We start from the raw sequence: 21737 nt of genomic DNA on the forward strand, positions 1-21737 counted from the left end.
ATTTGAGAAACCACCAAAAACGTCTCTCTTCAGCAGAGAGAAATGTTTTAAAATGTATTATCAAAAAAAAATAAATAAATAAAATGTATTATCAGCCTATTAGGAATGAACTAACAGGAAAACAGTGCAAGATCCCCCACCTGTAACAAACACAAGGAACAGAGAGATCAACAAGGGCATTTCTTGACTGTAACACTCAGCGGTGCCCAGACAGAACAGCTCACTTCCTGTTCTCATTCACTGGGGGCCCCAGATAACACTGTTTTTGGTAGGATTGCCCTGTGCTTCTGCAAGGTCTTGGTCACGGGTATAGATTTAATCTAGCAATTGGTGTATGTCACACATTTTTTTTTTACGGGTTATAGAAGTTTTCAATGTTTTTTTTTCCCCCAAAAGACAAGTGCCCTAGCATGCTACAGTCAAATCCTTTGTCATTTGTAAATGCATTGGTATTTTATCTAACAGGATTCTAAGAGTATGGCAACAGACCAGAATAAGGGCTGATTTCCTGCTGGACTCAAGACATTTCACTAGGACACAGAACAGAAGGTACGAATAAGCTATGAATCCAGCCATTCAGGAGGTCATATTCAAATAAGGTTTCACTTGGCAAATTGGAGTTGCTATTAGAACATAGGAGAAGGGTACCTCTAGCGTGGGAAGGCACCATGGGGAATCAACAATTAAATCAAAAAGTTGAACTGCAATTCTGAATTCTATAGGAGAGGAAGAAAGAGTAAAGCTAAAATTGAAGTTCTGTCTTGACTTCTGCTAGAAGCATAACTTGCGTTACTTCACTGTAAGCCAAACTTTTGAGATAAGCAATTATGTTTTCTAAAGCTGCAAGGTTCTTTACACAGCCAGGATAAAAATACGTGGCCCGTGTTTGCTTAGTCAGTAGACCACAGAACTAGGATTTAGATCCGGGCCAGTTTGTCTTTAGTACCCATGGTATTTCCACCTGACTTTACTGTCTCTCTTAGTTACTGGAGGTGTGTAATAAATCAGTCCTCTCTTCCAAGTGACTGGGCATTTGCTCCTGCTGTGGGAAACTCGGAGGGCTGGCGTGACATCAGCGTAACAGCGGCATAAGAAGGCCTTCCTTGGGTCCCCCTTTTAGCAACAAATGCTGAACCCATCCCTGGACAAAAGCACCTCTGAGGGAGCTGTGGGATTCGGCGCCGCACACCCGCATGCAGATACGGGGAGACAGAGGCTTGGCTCGGGGGGAGCCGGGAGACCCGAGAGAGTGCTGCCCGGGGAAGACGCCCGCGGACGGAAGCGACTTTGCGGGAGCCCAGCCTTCCCAAGGAGGCCGGCTTGCCGTCAGAAAATAAAACGGCGAACCGGTCCCACTGAAGAGGGCAGGAGAAATCTAGCCGGCGGCGCTGCCGCCCGGAAGTGGCCACGCTGGGGACGCCGCCGTCAGTCAGTGATGACGTCGTCAGCGAGGCCGCCGTCAGTCAGTCAGGGACGCCGCCGTCAGTCAGTGATGACGTCGTCAGCGAGGCCGCCGTCAGTCAGTCAGGGACGCCGCCGTCAGCGATCACGTCGTCAGTCAGGGCTGCCGCCGTCAGTCAGGGCCGCCGCCGTCAGTCAGTGATGACGTCGTCAGCGAGGCCGCCGTCAGTCAGGGCCGCCGCCGTCAGTCAGTGATGACGTCGTCAGCGAGGCCGCCGTCAGTCAGGGCCGCCGCCGTCAGTCAGGGCCGCCGCCGTCAGTCAGGGCCGCCGCCGTCAGTCAGGGCCGCCGCCGTCAGTCAGGGCCGCCGCCGTCAGTCAGGGCCGCCGCCGTCAGTCAGTGATGACGTCGTCAGCGAGGCCGCCGTCAGTCAGGGCCGCCGCCGTCTGCCCTCGGGAAACGGGGAGCAGAGAGTGAGCTCCCAGCGGCCGCAGCTCCGGGGGACGCGCTGGAGGAAACCTGCCTCTCCGCTGCGGCTCCCCGAGTGTGCAGGCGGGGCCTCCCCGGTCGGGAGGCGAGGCGGTCAGGAAAGAGGGGCGTTGGAGGGACGTGGTCCGGGCGCGCCGCTCCCAGGCCTCCAGCAGGGAGCCGCCGGGAGACCCTCCCCCGAGCGTCCCCGCCTGCGCCGGCGCACCCGCGGCGCTCCGTGCCGCGCTCCCCGCTCTGGGACTCGTCCTTCGCGCACACTTCCGTGTGCCCCAGCGACCTCCTCAGAAACAGGCCGGCGTCTGTGGGCGAGGGAGAAGCCCCGCGCTTGAATGCAGCGCCGCCGTCTGAGAAAACCCGCGAGCGGTGTCCTCGCCCGTCCCGTGAGCTGTGGGAGCCGCAGCAGACACGCAAGCCTAAGAATTCAGCCGCAGAGTGGGAAGTGTGGAGTAGGTGTGTCCGTACAGGACTGGAGCCAGATACACGCAGAACCAGCAAAAGATAGCTCCCTCTGGAGGCCAAGTAGAGGTTTGAGGCGGTTCCTCCGGCGGCTCACATGGTACAGAACCTGCCGACAAGCCAGGGGACCCGGGTTTGGGCCCCGGGTCGGGAAGATCCCCCTGGAGAAGGGAATGGCTACCCACGCCAGTGTTCTTGCCTGCATAATCCCATGGGCAGAGGAGCCTGGCGGGCTGCAGTCCATGGGTCACAAAGAGCCTGGCACAGCTGAGTGACCAACGCGTTCGCTTTCGCACTGCAGGTTCAAATGTGAAAACAGCAGCCCAACACCGAGAAGAACTGAGACACGTTACCACCAGAAGATAACAAGAATTCTGTAGTAGCTGGATCCAAAGGCATGCAATTTTGTGATTTAGCTGATAATTCAAAATAGCTGTTTTGAGGAAATTCAGGGAGCTATGGGAAAATGTTTTAAAAAATTAACGAAATCAGGAAAAATTCGTGAACAAAGAGATACTGAATGAAGAGAGAGAAATCACAACAAAGATCCTAACAAAAGCTCTGGAGCTGAAGATTGCTTTTCCTTCCAGCTTCATTGTGATGTAATTGACATACAGCACTGTATAATAATTATTTGACTTGAATTCATCATGAAATGATTACCGTAATAACTTTGGTGAATATCCATCATCTCACATCGATACAAAATTAAAGAAATAGAAAAAAATTTTTTCCTTGTGATAAGAGGTCTACATTTGCTCTCTTAACAACTTTCGTATATGACACAGCAGTATTAATTATATTGATCATGATGTGTGTTACATACTTGGTACTTATTTATAGCTGATAGTTTATACCTTTTGACTACCTTAGTATCTTTTTCTATTTTTTTTAAAAAAAATTATTTTGGCTGTGCTGGGTCTTTGTTGCAGCTCCCAAGCTTCACACAGTGGTGCCGTGTGGGCTCAGTTGCCCTGTAGCCTGTGTGATCTTAGTGCCCCGACGGAACCAAACCCATGTCCCCTGCGTTTGAAGGTGAATTCAGTTGCCCTGTAGCCTGTGTGATCTTAGTGCCCCGACTGGGAACCAACCCATGTCCCCTGCGTTTGAAGGTGAATTCAGTTGCCCTGTAGCCTGTGTGATCTTAGTGCCCCGACTGGGAACCAAACCCATGTCCCCTGCGTTTGAAGGTGAATTCTTAATCACTGGACCAGTTGGGAAATCCCTTCTTTCTGCTAATTAGTTAAGGTACACTTTATCAGGAAGAAGGAAATTTAGAAAGGACCAGGGTGCTAGGGTGGAAGCAGATACCAGTCACCAGAGATGACGCTGCAAAACCAAAACAGGTTCGGTGTGTGTGGAAGTAAAACTATAATCTTTCGGTTCAATATTGTCTTTCTTCCACGTTTTAGTGAAAGCATTCAACTACGTTTGTGGATCTACATTGCTATGACTAATGTCTGGCCCAACTTTGCATCTTAGAGAGTGGAGTAAGTCGCTAAATATAAAAATTTTATTCGTGGTTACTGTTAAATATTGGTTCTATATATTCCCAGTGGTGGTATTGAAGATCATGCCATTTCCTGTGTAAGAGAAGGTGACCTCATGGACTATTACAGAAAGAAGATTTTCTGTCCAAAACAACATTATCTTTCTTGCCTCACTTCTTTTTCCAGTCATAATGTAGTAAAGTACAGAATCTCTTGTAATAAGTATGTACTTTTAAAAATGTGGCTGCTTTCACCCAGCAAACTTATTTTGATGGTCATCATGTTTTTGTGTGTACAGAGCACTTTTTTGTTGTACGGATGCACCACAGTTTGTTTATCCATTTGGCTACTGAAGGGTATTTGGACTGTCTCCAAGTTTGGGCTCTAACATATTATGAACATTCACGTTCAAATCTTTTTGTGGACACAAACTTTAATTGCTCTTAGGTAAACTTCCTTCTGGGCTTCCCCAGTAGCTCAGGGGTAAAGAATCACCTGCAATAGAGGTGACGCGGGTTCAATCAGGAAGATCCTCTGGAGAAGGAAATGGCAACCCACTCTAACATTCTTGCCAGGAAATCCCACCGACAGAGAAGACTGGCGGGCTGCAGTCCATGGGGGTCACAAAAGAGTTGGACCCGACTTAGCAACTAAATAACAACAAATTTCCTTCCACTTAAAGTGAAAAGACTGAGTTATAGGGAAGATGTTTGGCATTTAAGAAACTGCCTATTGGTTTCCATAGTGACTGTATCATGTTCCATTTCCACCTGTGGTGTATGAAAGATCCCATTTTCCAACATCAGTGTCAGCACTTGGTATGGCCAGTCTTTTACATTTTACCTTGCTGATAGATGTGAAATATTACCTCATTGTGATTTTAACTTGTATTTACTCTATGATGAATGCTTTTGAACTTCTTTTCATGTCATCATTTGGTGATGCCTCCGTTCAAATCTTTTGACTTCCTTTAAAATGAATTGTTTTCTGATTACAGAGCTTTGAGAGGTCTTTATGTATTCTGCATACAAGTCCTTTATCTTAGATTTGAAACTCCAGTCTTTACATCTTTTTATTCTAGACCAACATCTTCCAAAGAACAGACCCTTTAAAATTAAAGTTCAATTGCATTTTGAAAAGTGAGTCATGCTTGAACTTCTCCAAATTCATCAGGAAAAGCAAGAAAGAGCTTCTTCTTTAGGGAGTAAGAAAACCTCTGCCAGTTTACAGGCTACAGGGGAATCTGGGAATTCAAATTGCTCAGACATATTCATGAAAATATCCCCATTTCACGTCTCAGTATTCCATTTTTTAAATTATGATCCTTGACAGTAAAATAAGAGACTTTTTAGAGATGTGTCTCTGATATCCTCTATACTTGTATTATCTTTAAAATTTAAATTTTGAGCTTGATACTAAATTCTTCTCTAGTCTCCTGGAATGTGAGACCATTTTCCTTCCATGAGCTCAAATCATCTTAATCTTACTGATGACTGTCTGCCTTTTCCAACCCCTCCTCCACCACACCCCAGACAGATAACCCCCTCTCAGAATAACTGGTGTGCATTTGGGAAGCACCACTGGGAACTAAGGAGAGGAAGGGAAGGAGATGAAAAGAGTCATAAACATAAACTGCAGGGTTAGAGTCACGGTCCACAGGTGGCTGGGGTTTTCCCAGAGTCCCTCAGACTGCAAGATCAAACCAGTCAATCATAGAGGAGATCAGTCCTGAGTGTTCATTGGAAGAACTGATGCTGAAGCTGAAGCTCCAACATTTGGCCACCTGATACAAAGGGCCAATTCATTAGAAAAGACCCTGATGCTTTGAAATGTTGAAGGCAAAAGGAGAAGATGGGAGCAGAGGATGAGATGGTTGGATGGCATCATCGACTCAATGCACATGAGTTTGAGCAAACTGGGAGGCAGTAGAGGGCAAGGAAGCCTGACGTGCTGCAGTTCATGGGGTTGCAAAGAGTTGAACGCAACTTAGCGATCGAACAACAACATTCTCCAATACAAAAATTTTGTATAAGTTTGATGTTATTTTCTTTTTAAATTTTTATATTAATATATCAGTAAGAGTCAGAATCACTTGTCTGTATGTGACCAAGGCTTTGATATGAATGGCCCTAAATGTAGTACTTCAGAAAACTGCTTGGGAGCCCAATCAAGATCTAAAAGCAAGTTCCTGCTGTTAATTTGTCCTTAGCTTCAGAATGGAGATTGAGGCCTATCTTAAGAAAGTACTGGTTAGTTCATGACAGTTTCTTTACTGTTGCATTCTGGTAGGCTGGTTCAGATGACCCACAGGAAATAATGGCCACACAGACCTGAAGATAGCTGTCACACTACTCTTCAGATCTGACCAGACTTTTCAGTGGAAATGGTTTAGAGAATCATGGCCAGGAGGACCCATTTGGTGCAATTCTGGAATGGCGCAAAGGTAGGAAGAACTCATGTTCTATTTCCAGCTTCTAGAAAGAACTCTACATTGGGCTCTCAGTGAATGATACGCAGGAGGAGCATCTAGTACAGGCTGAGGTGGGAGTGAACTTGGGATGAATGAGGATCCTTGTGATTGGGCTTTCAAAGGACAGATTCTGGTCTCTGGAAGGTTAAGGCTGTAGAATGATGCCCTTCTCAACGTCCGTCTCAAAAGGAAAACACTAACTTCCACAATACACGGAATAGCAGTCACATGGCACAGGTTGGAACACAGGGAAGGGGAAGGATTAAAGGCTATTAATTCAATAAATCTATTTTCAAGGGTAATGTAACCCAATTGAAGTGGCCTCAGAAGGCCATTTTGGCTTGTGTGGCACTTACTGAACTTCCCAGGTGTCTCAGTGGTAAAGAATCCACCTGTCAAAGCAGGAGATGGCGGTTCCATCCCTGGGTCAGAAAGATCCCTTGGAGGAGAAAATGGCAACCCACTGCAGTACTCTGGCCTGGGAAATCCCATGGACAGAGGAGCCTGGCGGGCTGCAGTCCAGGGGTCTCCAAAGTGTCCCACATGGCTGAGTACACACAAGCATGACGGAAAGCATAACTCAGGCAATTTAACTGGCCACCTCACCACGCTGCTTCACTGTATCCATTCTTTCAAAGGTCATTTTCAAGTTTTAAAGGAGTTCAGAGCGTTAATCTGTTCTTCGTAAAATACTTATACAGCACTGAAGATTGTGTCAAGACACAAGAAGGAACAACTGGATGATTTTGCCTGGATTTTCTCCAGAAATAGATCATGCAGGTAAGCTGAATGGACAATGTGAAGGTCTTCCTGAAGGGGGAGCCCCAAACACTGGGGGTGAGTGAACTTGACCTACAAGCATAATATATGGGGCCATTTCCAGAGAGAAGAAGGGATATCCCTTCTGCTGCCCGAGGTGTGATTAACCTGACCTCTATAAATCTCACAGTACCTAGAAATAAAAAAAAAAAAGAAGTGCCATAATCTAAAAGGAAAATGAATTTCTCTAGAGAGAGAGGAAGAAGAAAATTATCATGAAAGCTCTTTAAACAGCCTTAAACTAGAGGAAAAGTGATAGATTGCCAGGGTGCTTTCCTGCGAGCCCTTTAAAATAATCAGGAGATGGGAAACCACTGCGCGTAGCGATCACAGGCTCGTCTCCTTCAAACCCTCACGCTTCATACCCTGAGCATCTTCTTTTTCTCTCCCCGGGTCTCCCCATCGGTCTGATGAACACATGCCTGTTTGTGCCAGGTCTGTGTTTTTATCGTCCTCTGACGCTTACATTCGCCAGTGCTATCCCTTTATCACGCTCCCATTCGCCGGTGCTGTCCCTTTATCACGCTCCCATTCGCCAGCGCTGTCCCTTTGTCACGCTCCCATTCGCCGGTGCTATCCCTTTATCACGCTCCCATTCGCCAGTGCTGTCCCTTTATCACGCTCCCATTCGCCAGTGCTGTCCCTTTATCACGCTCCCATTCGCCGGCGCTGTCCTGTATCACGCTCCCATTCGCCGGTGCTGTCCTGTATCACGCTCCCATTCGCCGGTGCTGTCCTGTATCACGCTCCCATTCGCCGGCGCTGTCCTGTATCACGCTCCCATTCGCCGGCGCTGTCCTGTATCACGCTCCCATTCGCCGGTGCTATCCCTTTATCACGCTCCCATTCGCCGGTGCTATCCCTTTATCACGCTCCCATTCGCCGGTGCTATCCCTGTATCACGCTCCCATTCGCCGGCGCTGTCCTGTATCACGCTCCCATTCGCCGGCGCTGTCCTGTATCACGCTCCCATTCGCCGGCGCTGTCCTGTATCACGCTCCCATTCGCCGGTGCTATCCCTTTATCACGCTCCCATTCGCCAGTGCTGTCCCTGTATCACGCTCCCATTCGCCAGTGCTGTCCCTTTATCACGCTCCCATTCGCCAGTGCTATCCCTTTATCACGCTCCCATTCGCCGGCGCTGTCCTGTATCACGCTCCCATTCGCCGGCGCTGTCCTGTATCACGCTCCCATTCGCCGGCGCTGTCCTGTATCACGCTCCCATTCGCCAGTGCTGTCCTGTATCACGCTCCCATTCGCCGGTGCTATCCCTTTATCACGCTCCCATTCGCCAGTGCTGTCCCTGTATCACGCTCCCATTCGCCGGCGCTGTCCTGTATCACGCTCCCATTCGCCGGCGCTGTCCTGTATCACGCTCCCATTCGCCAGTGCTGTCCCTGTATCACGCTCCCATTCGCCAGTGCTATCCCTTATCACGCTCCCATTCGCCAGCGCTGTCCTGTATCACGCTCCCATTCGCCAGTGCTATCCCTTTATCACGCTCCCATTCGCCAGTGCTATCCCTTATCACGCTCCCAGGACACCCTATGTGGGCATCCTTATTTTAAGTATGTTGGAATAGCCCCACTTTCTCAACGGTAGAATTTTTCAAATCGCCTCCGGCCCTCTTTTTCAAACATCTATCATTTCAATATGGTCAGGGCCTTTCTAGCAATTTACTCCTTAGAGCGAAATATTTGGCCTAAATACTCTGGGCTCTCAGAGTATCTGGTGTAGGTAGAAGGACAGTCGCTGGCTCCTTGGGTTAAGTGAATTCTTCCATCTCCATTTCTTCACACCTGGAGCTCTGTCTGTTGCTGCTGGAAGAAAAATGACACTGAACCTGGTATTTCCCTGCGCCTGAAAGCAAAATTAGAAGGGCTCCATCTCAAGGCAAAAGAAGTCATTAATTTTTTTTTTAACTGGAGCATAGTTGATTTACTCTGTTGTGTTAGTTTCAGGCAAATGGCCAAATGACTCGGCTGTAAATACATTCATTCTGCTTTCAGAGTCTTTTCCCACATAGGTTATCACAGACTGCTGAGTGGTGTTCCCTGTGCTATCCGGTATGTCCTTGTCGGTTCTCTCTTTTAGATGTAGTAGTGTGTTTATGTTAATCCCAAGTCCCTAACTTACCCTCCCCACCATATTTCCCCTTTGGTAACCGTAAGTTTGCTTTTAAAATATCTCAGTCTGTTTATTTTGTAAATAAATTAGAACATTTTAATTTAAAAATATTTAATTTTTAAAATTTAGATCTAATTTAAAAAATTAGATTTCGCACGAATGACATCATATGATGTTTGTCTTTGGCTTACTTCACTAAGTATGAGTCCTTTTTGATTCTCTGAATCATCTGGGCTCTAGGAAGTCACTGCAAATCCTTCCATCAGGAAACTGAGGTTGGACCTCCTTTTCCTATTCCAATGGCCTGAGACTCCAAGCCTGGTATTTTCTGTGAATATAAAATCCATTATTTCGGCAATACTCCTTTGTTCTCAGACCTTGGAAAGTTATTTGAGAATGAATCTTCAACCCCTTCAAAGTAAGTAAATGTGTTTTTGTTCTCAAAAAGGAGGAAAGACATGAGACAGAGAAATGTAATGAGCACTTGTTGTCTTCCAGGTCAAAAGCAGCATGGGCGTGAACGTCATCAGAGTCATTATAGCAGGCACGGGGACACTCATGCTAACTACAGAACTGACTGCTATGTCCACCCCTGGAACAGTGTCTCATTCTGGGAAGTGTCTCTGAACAGCTTTTATTTTCCTGCTTACTTTTTCCCTAAATTTATATTTATATTATATACATGTATATTATGTATACATAACTGAGATGATTGTCCCTCAATTGATCCTGCCCAGTGATCACAAAGAGATCTGGGACTTTGATCTGCTGGGGAGAATGCTCATCCCCTTTTTGACCGACCTACAAGAATGGTTACCTTGTGTTCTAACAGTCTTCTCTGAACATGTTGATGTTAGGAAATGAGTCATTAGGATATTTCTTCAAAGACTACAGTTTCACATTAAGGTGGTCAGGTACTATTGTGGTGGTTAAATTAGCTCCTTGTTCTTGGTGGGTGGGGGTTGAGGTCATGGGAGTTGGAACACCAAGCCAAGATGGTTAGAGCTTCTCATATGTATGCATATAAAGAAAGGGCAGAGATAATAACTTTCACAGACCTGGTTCTCTGCTCTTTGCTGAGTTGCTCAGTCTGGTCCAACTCTGCAATCCCATGGACTATAGCCTTCCAGGCTACTCTGTCCATGAGATTTTCCAGACAAGAATACTGGAGTGGGTTGTCACCTCCTCCTCCAGGGTCTTTGCTCTTCAGATGCTGACAAGTATAAATTCACACAGGAAGGTTATTATTAATATAAGGAAACTAACTTGAAATAGACAATAGACTAACAAGAAATAGAAATAGACAACTAACATAACTAGACAACACAGAATTTATAAGCCAAGAAATCTATGGAAATACATCTGATTGAATCTCAATTAAACTCTAAATATATTAAGTTCCAGAGTAGAGTTCCTCTGAACCATCCTAGGATTTTCTTTTAATTCTTCTTTTTCAGTTTGGCATGAGAAAGAATTTATCTATTTCTGGAACGGAGAATGGGTCAGATTGACGTCAGTACTGAGGCCGATGGCGGTATCCACCTATCATAATGTTTTTCTTTCCCTCCCTTTTCTCTTTTATTTCTTCGTGGAATGTTCACCTCTTTGGAAGGGATTTGAGATTGTGATGATGGTCCTCTCCTGCTGGAAGCCTACATCGCCCTCTCTCTCTCCATGTTTGGGTGCAAAGTGACCTGTTTGGTCATCAGGTCTGTTTTCGGGACCTGATTGGGCTTCAAATGCGTTGAGTCTGTGTTTTTGTTTCTCTCACTGTGTCTATCTAGACGTAACGTAGTGTCCTGAATGTGATCCTGACACTAGGTCAACGATCACCTGTAATGTATGGGCTTTAATTAATGGCGAAGAATCAGTATTGGTTTCGCACTGATGGTGAGTCTGGGTTTTTGTTTCTCTACTGTCTCTATCCTCCTCTTCAGACTAATGAGCAGGTTCAGTTCAGTCGCTCAGTTGTGTCCGACTCTTTGCAACCCCACAAACAGCAGCACACCAAGCCTCCCTGTCCATCACCAACTCCCGGAGTCCACCCAAACCCATGTCCATCGAGTCGGTGATGCCATCCAGCCATCTCATCCTCTGTCGTCCCTGTCTCCTCCTGCCCCCAATCCCTCTCAGCATCAGGGTCTTTCCAATGAGTCACTTCTTCACATCAGGTGGCCAAAGTATTGGAGTTTCAGCTTCAGCATCAGTCCTTCCAATGAATATTCAGGACCCATCTCCTTTAGGATGGACTGGTTGGATCTCCTTGCAGTCCAAGGGACTCTCAAGAGTCTTCTCCAACACCACAGTTCAAAAGCATCAATTCTTTGGCGATCAACTTTCTTTATAGTCCAACTCTCACATCCATACATGACCACGGGAAAAACCATAGCCTTGACTAGACAGACCTTTGTTGGGAAAGTAATCTCTCTGCTTTTTAATATGCTATCTAGGTTGGTCATAAATTTCCTTACAAGGAGTAACCGTCTTTTAATTTCATGGCTGCAGTCACCATCTGCAGTGAATTTGGAGCCCCCAAAAATAAAGTCTGACACTGTTTCCACTGTTTCCCCATCTTTCCGATGAAGTGATGGGACCAGATGCCATGATCTTTGTTTTCTGAATGTTGAGCTTCAAGCCAACCTTTTCACTCTCCTCTTTCACTTTCATCAAGAGGCTTTTGAGTTCCTCTTCACTTTCTGCCATAAGGGTGGTGTCATCTGCATATCTGAGGTTATTGGTATTTTTCCCGGCAATCTTGATTCCAGCTTGTGCTTCTTCCAGCCCAGCGTTCCTCATGATGTACTCTGCATATAAGTTAAATAAGCAAGGTGACAATATACAGCCTTGACGTACTCCTTTTCCTATTTGGAACCAGTCTGTTGTTCCATGTCCAGTTCTAACTGTTGCTTCCTGACCTGCATACAGATTTCTCAGGAGGCAGGTCAGGTGGTCTGGTATTGCCATCTCTTTCAGAATTTTCCACAGTTTATTATGAGCCACACAGTCAAAGGCTTTGGCATAGTCAAGAAAGCAGAAATAGATGTTTTTCTGGAACTCTCTTGCTTTTTTGAGGATCCAGCGGATGTTTGGCAATTTGAACTCTGGTTCCTCTGCCGTTTCTAAAACCTGCTTGAACATCTGGAAGTTCACAGTTCACATATTGCTGAAGCCTGGCTTGGAGAATTTTGAGCATGACTTTACGAGTGTGTGAGATGAATGCAATTGTGCAGTAGTTTGAGCATTCTTTGGTATTGCCTTTCTTTGGGATTGGGATGAAGACTGACCTTTTCCAGTCCTGTGGCCACTGCCGAGTTTTCCAAATTTGCTGGTATATTGAGTACAGCACTTTCACAGCATCATCTTTCAGGATTTGAAATAGCTCAACTGGAATTACATCACCTCCACTAGGTTTGTTCGTAGTGATACTTCCTAAGGCCCACTTGACTTCACATTCCAGGATGTCTGGCTCTAGGAGAGTAATCACACCATCATGATTACCTGGGTCATGAAGATCTTTTTTGTACAGTTCTTCTGTGTATTCTTGCCACCTCTTCTTAATCTCTTCTGCTTCTGTTAGGTCCATACCATTTCTGTCCTTTATTGAGCCCATCTTTACATGAAATGTTCCCTTGATATCTCTTATTTTCTTGAAGAGATCTCTAGTCTTTCCCATTCTGTTGTTTTCCTCTATTTCTTTACATTGATCACTGAGGAAGGCTTTCTTATCTCTCCTTGCTATTTTTTGGAACTCTGCATTCAGATGCTTATATCTTTCCTTTTCTCCTTTGCTTTTCACTTCCCTTCTTTTCATAAGGCCTCCTCAGACAGCCATTTCGCTTTTTTGCATTTCTTTTCCATGGGGATGGTCTTGATCCCTGTCTCCTGTACAATGTCACAAACCTCCATCCATAGTTCATCAGGCACTCTATCAGATCTAGTCCCTTAAATCTATTTCTCACTTCCACTGTATAGTCATAAGGGATTTGCTTTAGGTCATACCTGAATGGTCTAGTGGTTTTCTCCACTTTCTTCAATTTCAGTCTGAATTTGGCAATAAGGAGTTCATGATCTGAGCCACAGTCAGCTCCTGGTCTTGTTTTTGCTGACTGTATAGAGCTTCTCCATCTTTGGCTGCAAAGAATATAATCAATCTGATTTCGGTGTCGACCATCTGGTGACGTCCATGTGTAGAGTCTTCTCTTGTGTTGTTGGAAGAGGGTGTTTGCTATGACCAGTGAGTTCTCTTGACAAAACTCTATTAACCTTTGCCCTGCTTCATTCTGTACTCCAAGGCCAAGCTTACCTGTTACTCCTGGTGTTTCTTGACTTCCTACTTTTGCATTCCAGTCCCCTATAATGAAAAGGACATCTTTTTGGGGTGTTAGTTCTAGAAGGTCTTGTAGGTCTTCATAGAACTGTTCAATTTCAGCTTCTTCAGAGTTACCGATCAGGGCATAGACTTGGATTACCGTGATATTGAATGGAAACAAACAGAGATCATTCTGTCATTTTTGAGATTGCATACAAGTACTGCATTTCAGACTCTTTAGTTGACTAAAGATGTCTACTCCATTTCTTCTTAGGGATTCCTGCCCACAGTAGTAGACACAATGGTCATCTGAGTTAAATTCACCCATTCCAGTCCATTTTAGTTCACTGATTCCTAGAATGTCAATGTTCACTTTTGCCATCTCCTGCTTGACCACTTCCAATTTGCCTTGATTCATGGACCTAACATTCCAGGTTCCTATGCAATTGATTTTACAGCATTGGACCTTGCTTCTATCACCAGTCCCATCCACTATTGAGTGTTGTTTTTGCTTTGGCTCCATCCCTTCATTCTTTCTGGAGTTATTTCTCCACTGATCTCTAGTAGTAATTTGGGTACCTACCGATCTGGGGAGTTCATCTTTCAGTGTCCTGTCTTTTTGCCTTTTGATACTGTTCATGGGGTTCTCAAGGCAAGAATACTGAAGTGGTTTGCCATTCCCTTCTCCAGTGGACCACGTTCTGTCAGAACTCTTCACCATGAGCCGTCTGTCTTGGGTGGCCCCACACGGCACGGCTTAGTTTCATTGAGTCAGACACGCTGTGGTCCGTGTGACAGGCTGGCGAGCTGTCTGTGACTGTGGCTTCAGTCTGTCTGCCCTCTGACGCCCTCTCTCATACTTGGGTTTCTCTTACCCCAGGGCATCTTCACGGCTCCTCCAGCAAAGCGTAGCCACTGCTCCTTACCTTGGAAGTGGGGTAACTCCTCTCCAAGCTCATATAACAGAATTGACTTCCTCTCCATGGTGGAATCAGGAAAACTTCTACTTTGAGACAGCAGGAGAGCTAACGTCTCTGAAGCTTTAAGGCTCTTCTAAAGAGTTCACGTGATTGGGTGAAGCTCACCCAGGAAAATGCCATTTTTGATCAACTCAAAGGCAACTGGTGAGTAACCTACTCACAGGAGGGATAGCCCATCCTATACACAGATCCCACCCCGAACTCAAAAGGAGGGAATCATACAGGGGCATGGGTCACCCGGGGTTATCTTAGAATTCTGCCAACCACAATGGATAAAGAAAGGCTATTTTTCTCCATCCTTGTTACCTCAAAGGGCAACCCCTCTTGGTCCAGACTGGAGAATACTTCACAGTGCAGAGGTCCTGGAGACTGCCAGATGTTACCCTGCCGTCCGATGAGAGGGCCCTTCCCTGGGCCTCTGAAGAAAGTCAGGGCTCCAGACTCCTCTGTCAGTGTGGGCACACCTTACCTCGAGACCTGCTCAGCTCCTCCTGACTGCTGAGCAGAAAGAATGTGAGACAGTGAGGTTAGGGAGTGGGAGGGGAGAGAACGCAGGCAATAGGAAGAGCAGGGTAAGGGTTACTTCCAAGAAAGGGGTTCCACAGTGAGAAAACGGACATCGAATCCCCAAGACATGTTCACTAATGTCCTTACCCAAAAGCCCAGGTGTAGAGCTGGCTGCCCAGAGTCAGACGGGAAATTAGTGATTGTCTAGTGGGATCATTTTCTGTCCTTTTCCTCAGCATCTGTTCATCTTGACTTCCTTTCGGGGCTTCCATGCTGCGCCTCAGCCTTCAACCCCACAGCGTTTCCTCATGGAAGAGAGGTTGATTAATTATGTCAGCTTTGTTAGTGAACTTTTGCATTTTAAGACCCTAGAAGGTAGTGTTTCTCGGCAGTTTCTAATGCTTTTGTGATTGTGTTAAGTGAAACACTTCGTTTTCACAAAGTGAAGCATCTGCCCACGTGAACGAACTCTTCTGTAACGCTCTTATGATGGTACCTGTGCCTTTTCCTTCTGCTCCTAGAGTCATTTCGCAGTAGGGAATGTTGCCCCCACTGACCCCCTGGGGACAGACCCGGGCGTGGGCGCCCCAAGGAGCAGTGGCTTTGGGGCGTGTAATGCCTGTTCCTTACCGCATTCTGGTCCTCCCATCCCTCCCCCGCAAACACTCCAGGTCACACTGGGTCTGTGGAAGAAGGACCAGCATTTCCCTTGGTTTCTGACGATTCCTCCCATCCTGGGTCAGCAGGGATTTTGCAGCACTGTAGTCACGGCAGGCAGATCAGTGATTTGGGGGCGTTGCTGCCATCGGCATGAACACCCTGGTTTGGAAGAGGCGCTCTGTGTCTTCCAGCGATGCTCTGCTTTACCCAGCATGCTGGGCATCATTGTCCACGTGTAAGTCGGGTCCACCTGGAAGCCCACAGCAGCAGCGGCCGCATTTCATGCCAAAGCCATCACCCGAGGTTCTTCTTCGCTCTAGCCTGATCTAAGGAACACTTGAAAACTCAACTAAATAGACCTCGAGACTGAATTCAGAGAAGAAAGCGTTGACTCTGACAGTGACACGACTGTGCAGACAGGAAAGAGAAGCCCGGAGGCTGTTTGGTTGACTCAACCTGTGGCGTTCCTGTTGACTCCACAGGCTGTGTTCATTCTGCCATCAAATCCTCACACAGCAGAGACAGCATCTCCTGCACCATTGACAGCAGGTTTGATGCCACCAACAGATCAACAGAAAAGTGTTCCAGAAAACTATCCCCACAGTAATGGAAGAACTACACTTGGAGAGTACCAGGGTTTGTAATCTTATATATATGTAAGAATCATGTTCTTATTATCTCCAAGAACAACAACTGATCTAACTAGCTCTTTATAAACAATAGAAGACATTAAATAAAATAACCATGCGTTTAACGAGTCAATTTCACTCCCTCTTTTCTCAGATATATATGTGTATTTTTCTTATATTTTTATCCATTCATCTTGGTGGATACTTAGGTTGTTTCCATACATTACCTTTGTGAATTATGCTTTAATAAACATGGAAGTGCAGATGTCTGTTTGAGATATTGTGTTCCTTTTCTTTGAATATATAGATCATTCTTGAACAACACAGGATGCTTTGAACTGTGCTGCTGCAGAAGACTCTTGAGAGTCCCTTGAACAGCAAGGAGATCAAAGAATAAAATTCTAAAGGATATCAACCCTGAATATTCATCGGAATGACTGATGCTGAAGCCGAAGCTCCAATACTTTGGCCACCTGATGTGAAGAGCCACCTCACTGGAAAAAATCCTAATACTGGGGGAAATTGAGGGCAGGAGGAGAAGGGGACAACAGAGGATGATGTTTGGATGGCATGCCTGACTCAATGGGTGTGAGTTTGAGCAAACTCCTAGAGACAGTGGAGGACAGAGGAGCCTGGCGCGCTGCAGTCCACGGGGCGGCAGAGAGGCTGGCACGACTTACCGGCTGAAGAACAAACACACAGCACTTAGAACAGTGCCTGGCAGGCATTTCACCTGCTCTCCAGCCGTCCTGCCCTCCCCTTCCTCTACGTTTGCTGCCTTGCTTCCCAGACGGCAAAGCTAGCTCCCTGCTTCCACCGCCACACTCCTTTATTTTCTCCAAAGAACTCAGCCCTCTCCACTACACCCTAACCAGCCCCGCTCAAGCGAGTTTCTGGTACAACTCCTGCAAGGCCAAGCAAAGGAAAGCAGTGAGCCCCCTACACACGGACCTTCACATCGCGGACGTTTGCTAGTCAGTCATGTAAGTCAGTTCTGTTGCAGGAGGCACTGTTGGTTTACGAGGCTCAGGACCGGAATGTAGAACGTTACAGGAAGGCTGCCGCAGCCGTTCAGAGTGCAACCCAGCGCTGCCGCCTCATCTAAGATGGGGAAGAGAGACCCGCAGCCCTGGATCGTTCTTCTCAAGAGGGTAGATATGAAATTGAGTCCAGCGAGGGACCAGGACCCGTGCCGTCAAGGTCAGGCATGAACAGGCTGCAGCTCGTGCCCCACCGCCCCCGCCCGCCTCCTACTGCTGCCCACCCTTCAGCTCCGCCGTCTCCCCCTCGGATCCCTCCTCTGTTAGTGACTCTTCCCACCTGTTCGCTCAATGCCAGCCCCCGTGTGCCAGCTGGTGTTCACTGTACTACTGTAATTTCCAAGGTACTCTATGGTACGGTTAAAAAGTTTTATTTTTTGTGTTTGTTTTTCATGTATTATTTATGTGAAAAGTATTATAAATTCATTACCACACAGTACTATATATCAGAGTCTTCCCTGATAGCTTAGCTGGTAAAGAATCCACCTGCAATGCAGGAGACCTCTGTTTGATTCCTGGGTTGGGAAGATCCCCTGGAGAAGGGAAACGCTACCCACTCCAGTGTTCTGGCCTGGAGAATTCCATGGACTGTATATGTTGGAAAGTGTGCATCTTAGTTCTTTTCATCTTGTTGTTTATTTGCTAAGTCATGTCCACTAGGCTCCTCTGTCCATGGATTTCCCAGGTAATAATATTGGAGTGGGTTGCCATTTCCTTCTCCAGGGGATCTTCCCGACGGAGGGATTGGCCCTGGGTCTCCTGGTTGGCAGGTGGATTCTTTACCACTGAGCCACTGAGGAAGCCTCTTTCAATCTTCAGTTCAGTTCAGTTCAGTTCAGTCACTCAGTTGTGTTCGACTTTTTGCGACCCCATGAATCACAGCACGCCAGGCCTCCCTGTCCATCATCAACTCCAGGAGTTCATGCAAACTCATGTTCATCGAGTCGGTGATGCCATCCAGCCATCTCATTCTCTGTCGTCCCCTTCTCCTCCCGCCCCAACCTTTCCCAGCATCAGTCTTTTCCAATGAGTCAGCTCTTCACATCAGGTGGCCAAAGTACTGGAGTTTCAGCTTTAGCATCAGTCCTTCCAATGAACACCCAGGACTGATCTCCTCTAGAATGGACTGGTTGGATCTCCCTGCAGTCCAAAGGACTCTCAAGAGTCTTCTCCAACACCACAGTTCAAAAGTATCAATTCTTTGGTGATCAGATTTCTTCACAGTCCAACTCTCACATCCGTACATGACCACCGGAAAAACCATAGCCTTGACTAGATGGACCTTGGTTGGCAAAGTAATGTCTCTGCTTTTTAATATACTGTCTAGGTTGGTCATAACTTTCCTTCCAAGAAGTAAGCGTCTTTTAATTTCATGGCTGTAATCAGCATCCGCAGTGATTTTGGAGCCCCCCAAAAATAAAGTCTGACACTGTTTCCACTGTTTGCCCATCTATTTACCATGAAGTGATGGGACCAGATGCCATGATCTTTGTTTTCTGAATGTTGAGCTTCAAGCCAACCTTTTCACTCTCCTCTTTCCCTTTCATCAAGAGGCTTTTTAGTTCCTCTTCACTTTCTGCCATAAGGGTGGTGTCATCTGCATATCTGAGGTTATTGATATTTCTCCCAGCAATCTTGATTCCAGCTCGTGCTTCTTCCAGCCCAGCGTTCCTCATGATGTACTCTGCATATAAGTTAAATAAGCAGGGTGACAATATACAACCTTGACGCACTCCTTTTCCTATTTGGAACCAGCCTGTTGTTCCATGTACAGTTCTGACTGTTGCTTCCTGACCTGCATACAGGTTTCTCAAGAGGCAGGTCAATCTTAGATAACAATAAATGTTCCATCTGCTTTCTTACAGCTGCATGTACACATTTGTGTGCACGCACACGGGCATACACACACACACACACAAACTACCATCACAAACAGTGCAGGTGGAACAATACACTTAGAGGCCCCACCCGTTGAGTTTTGCAACCTACAGGGACCAGGGTACTTTTTACAACTGCCCAGCAGATGGCAGCAAAGGAAGGGCCGTTTTCTCTGATCCAGCCTCGGAAGGCACTGTGAAGCTGGTGCCTAATGGCCCATCTGGGGGTAACGGGACTTAAGTAGGAAAGACGCTCTGCCCAGTGTCATCTGAGGCCCAGAGACAGTAGATAACACAGCGTCATACCAAAGACGGGTGGTGGGAAGGATGTGCCCCAGGAACAGGCCATTTTCAGATCAGACTTTTCTGGAGAAGTATTTTATTATCAGTGTTTAGAATTTCTTACACATGGATGATACAGAGTGTATGACAGTTAAGTTATTGTTTAGAAGCTTCTCCAGGCCACGTTCTTCCTGATGGCCTGCACCTGGAGAGGCCACTTCCATCACCCCGTTCTTGCCACTGACAATCACTGCCAATTTACAATGAAATGCATTCACCCAAGAAAAAACTACAAAAGAATAGCCAGGTGGTTTTGTCAACTCGCCCAGAAAATAAATTTGAAGACTGAGAAGGAACGAAGAGAATGTCATAAGAAACAGACTATTATTTGAAAGGGCTTCCCAGGTGGAGCCAGTGGTAAAGAACCCGCCTGTCAAAGGAGGAGAGGCAGGAGACCAGGGTTCAATCCCTGGGTGGGGAAGATCCCCTGGAGGAGGTCATGGCAACCCACTCCAGTATTCTTGCCTGCAGAATCCCATGGACAGAGGAGCCTGGTGGGCTACAGTCCATAGGGTCGCAGGGTCAGACACCACTGAAGCGGCTGAGCACACACACAGAGATCATTTGAAAACTTTGCTGCAGAATTCCACTGGAAGAAACTTACTGGAGTTCTGTGGGGCTTCACCCCTCCTCAAGTCTAAGCTCAGTGGGACAGGCTGCGGCGGGGCCGCGATCGTCACTGCAGACGCGAGTCCAGCATATTGGGAGGAACTGAAACAAGCCACGACTGGGGCTCCCAACTCTGACGGCCGACGTCCGTTCCTGTCGCTGCAGGACCCACCGCCACAGCCTCGGAGGTTTGAAACAGCACAAGAAACTGGCTGTGGCTGACAGGCTCCTATGCTTCTAGGTCTCACAAGGTGCAGACAAGGTGTTGGCAGGGTTTCGATCTCAAGTGAGGCTTGGCTGGAGAAGGATTCACTCTCAAGCTTCCCCTGTTGTTGACAGAATCCAGTTCCTTGCAGCTGTAGGACCAAGGGCCCTGTATTCCCGCCGGGTGTTAGCTGGCGGTCTATGCAGGCTGTTGGCTAAGGCCGCCCTCAACACCTAAAGGCTTCCCCAGCTCCGAATAGAGCTGGCCCTGGAGAGAAAGAGATCCTGGGGGGCTTCCCTTGTGGTTCAGGGGTTAAGAAACTGCCTACTAATGCAGGCGACCTGGGTCAGATCTCTGGTCTGCGAAGGTTCTAGACGCCACAGGGCAACTAAGCCCACGCGCCACAAGTACTGAGCCCGCCAGGCGCGTCGACCGCACAGAGAGAAGCGGGAGAATGCAGCGAGCGAGGGGCCCCACCCGCTGCAGCGAGGGAGGCTGGCGCACAGCCACGAAGACGGCACGCTCAAAGAGAAACTACGACGGAAAAATAACTTTCAAATCATTCATTAAATAGTTATTAATAATAATAATTAAACAGTAAAAGTAGAGAAAGCAGGAAGGCAGCTGCTACGGCGCTCCGCAATACGGTCAGGCACTGCCACGCACACACGGCTGGACCCCTTGGCCATTCTGCACTTACTCGGAGCAAGTCACAGGCTTGCTGTCTGCCGTCTGGGCGAAGTTTCACCGAAGGGCCCGCGCGCCAGGAGGCAGGCGTCATCAGAGCCACCGCAGAGCTGCCTGCCTGCAAGCGGGAGAGGACGGCCGTCCTGGGATAGCGGACGGCACCTGGTGGGCTCAGACTTCGCCCCAAAGGGCGCCGGAGGAGAAGACCTGGAAGAGACGGCGGCTGGACGGTGCCGATGGGCGCTCAGGGCGGCCGCGGGAGGGGTCGCGAGCTCTGAGGAAGTGGGTCGGAGCAGAAGGGTCGCAGCGCGGAGCCGTCAGCTCGGCCGGCGGGACGGCGAGGCGCGAAGCCGCGGTCCGGGAGACACGCCGGGCCCTGCGCTGCGCCGCTGCTGCCCTGCGCCCCGCGGGCGCCGGAGCCCCTCCGCGAGCCCGGGCTGGGGTCACACCGACCCCTCTCCTCCCGGTGATGCCACTGCTGTCTCAAGCAGCTCCGACTTCCCTGCAGACAGCCCGCTTTCTCTTCTTGCACAAGACAGTGCGTTTTAATGCTGAAGTGATGAGAATTCTCCACTTGCTGACAGTAACTTATCTTAGAGCTTAAGCGGAAAGCTGAGGAGAACTTCAGCACTGAGGGTGT

General features: G+C 47.5%; 1 long non-coding RNA gene across 1 annotated transcript; it reads left to right on the forward strand.

Annotated features, from left to right (window-relative positions):
• The first annotated feature begins 8724 nt into the window (after positions 1 to 8724).
• On the forward strand, positions 8725 to 16462 carry LOC129554211 (uncharacterized). The gene is made up of 4 exons (XR_008685573.2): positions 8725 to 9191; positions 9751 to 10961; positions 14442 to 14685; positions 15720 to 16462. It is a non-coding gene; the product is annotated as an uncharacterized LOC129554211 (long non-coding RNA).
• The last annotated feature ends 5275 nt before the right edge of the window (positions 16463 to 21737 follow it).

Source organism: Moschus berezovskii, chromosome 14, assembly GCF_049115385.1.
Source record: "Moschus berezovskii isolate FMDL1 chromosome 14, NW_MosBer_1.0, whole genome shotgun sequence".
NCBI lineage: Eukaryota > Metazoa > Chordata > Mammalia > Artiodactyla > Moschidae > Moschus > Moschus berezovskii.